Source organism: Triticum urartu, chromosome 4 (assembly GCF_003073215.2).
Source record: "Triticum urartu cultivar G1812 chromosome 4, Tu2.1, whole genome shotgun sequence".
Taxonomy (NCBI): Eukaryota; Viridiplantae; Streptophyta; class Magnoliopsida; order Poales; family Poaceae; genus Triticum; species Triticum urartu.
The window spans coordinates 59,261,326-59,263,603 of NC_053025.1; positions in this window are offsets into that span (position 1 = coordinate 59,261,326).

The window sequence follows — 2,278 nt, forward strand, 5'->3', positions numbered from 1 at the left end:
TCTCCAGGTCCTCTAAAAGTAAGCTCCCCCAGCACATTCACGCATGTTTCATCTTTCTCTCGCGATATATACAGTGACGATCATTGTATTTGAAGCGAAAGCACGATACGTACATTGGACTTTAGAATCCACTCATTACGGTCACCATTTATGTTTTGTGGTTATTATACAGTCACGGGCTCACCATACAACTCTGTATTTGCTCAAGACACAACTAGTTGACCAGTTAAACGCTCCACGTGGCACCTCTAGTGTTGCATCACATTATCTCACTACCATCGGGCCCACCTGTCGGCTTGTATCTACTCTACATCTACACTCTTATAAAATACTAGCAAGATGCCCATGCATTACATAGAACATCAAGATGCATTTGTATGAGTAGTTTATCTCCTGGGAGAAAAGGATGAACAAGGGAAGGCCTTGCAAGTGTGGAGAGGGGTGTGGGTATCTTTTTGCAAAATTGCCATAGTTTCCTTCCTATCCATCAAATATAGATCGGACGGCCTATATTGCAGGATGGCAGGCACACGATCATCACTGACTATGCTTTTTATAAGAGTAGGGATAAATACACTCTTATAAAAAACAGAGTTGGTGATGATGGTGTGCCTGCCATCCTGCAATATAGGCCGTCCAATTTGACGGATAGGAAACAAATTATGACAATTTTGCAAAAAGGTACCCACACACCTCTCCACATTTGCAAATAAGGCCTTCCCTCATTCATCCTTTTCTCTCACAAGATAAACTAGTCATACAAAGTCATCTTGATGTTACGTGCAACGCATGGACATCTTGCTAGTAAGAATGAAAACAAACGACAAAAAAATATTGGACGGTGGTTCGAAGTCATGACCGCGGGCAAAGCAGACAAGGTGGCCTTGTATTGGTATGTTGAGCCGTCTGTTTTAACACACATGAGCTGGTGTGGTGATTATACACACACGCACGCATGCACACGAACTGCATGCACACAACACTCACACGAACACATGCACCCACGCACGCACGCAACACTCACACGTACACACGCACACATGCAACACTCACACGCACACATGCACGCATGCATGCACACAGCAGTACACCACACGACCAACACACACTCTCACGCTCAAGTGCTCAACCTACACATGCATGCGCACACATCAGGCCCTGACAGACACATACACAACCAGGTGATTCCCGCGCATGGGGTGGAGTCTTGTCGTGCTTGCATAAATTTGTGTTTATCTGACCTTTTCCCTATGTGAACTGACAGGTGGGACCCACAAGGAACGTGGTCAATTTAACTAGTCAATATGGTGCCACGCAGACTATTTGGCTGGTCAACAAAGTGCAATCCGATGTTGAACCGTGAGCAAGTGACCGTATAATCACCGCAAAACGTATATAGTGACCGTAATCAGCTTATTCTGAAGTTCGATGAACGTATTATGCTTTTCTCTCTGTAGGACCTCCAAAACTACATCTCTACATGTTCTTGCATGTTACATCTAACAACTATGCAATACAACACTACTACTACACTCTAACACAATAAATCATATGTGTTTTTAGTTTTACTAGATATCATATTGTTACTTAATTATTCAGTTTGCATACATTAAAATTGCCTATGAAATGTATGGCCAGTATCATATACCGCACAGGAAAAATCCCGCCCTTTCCTGTTTAATTGGGTTTGTATCGATGGATCGTGCGAAACAACAAAACTATAGTACTATATACAGTACAAGTGACAGTTCACTGGGCCGTCGTGTCGTGTACTCCTCCGTCGTAAGAGTGGAGCGCTTGCTTTCATAAATCTTCTAGTCCCTTTTGCCGACATGTGGGGCATCAAGCTACCGGGTCCACGTGCCATACCGGAATACAGTGCAGAGCAGCCGGGGTGAAGCACGCAGTCATGGCGCCGGCGTAGTAATGAGCAATGAGTCGTCAAATCACAAAGCTGCACCTTTCCCATAGTTAAGTTGGAGGGACGAAGTAATAATGCTAAAAAAAGAAGTTGGAGGGACGAAGCAACCATCATTTCACTCGTTGCTGAATCCACTTCTCCCTCATCTTCTTCAAGTTAACCACGTGTTGCTTCTGCCGTTGTTCTGCCTCATGTGGGAAGCGGATCGGCTTGGTAAAGCACTGACACATGGGACCGCATGTTAGAAAACCACCAAGACAATGTCCTCTAAAAATAAGAAACCTCCCCCGCCATCCGCATGGCAAAATCACCTCCTTTTTACTAATCTTGATTCTATAATTTTTTAGATCAATATAA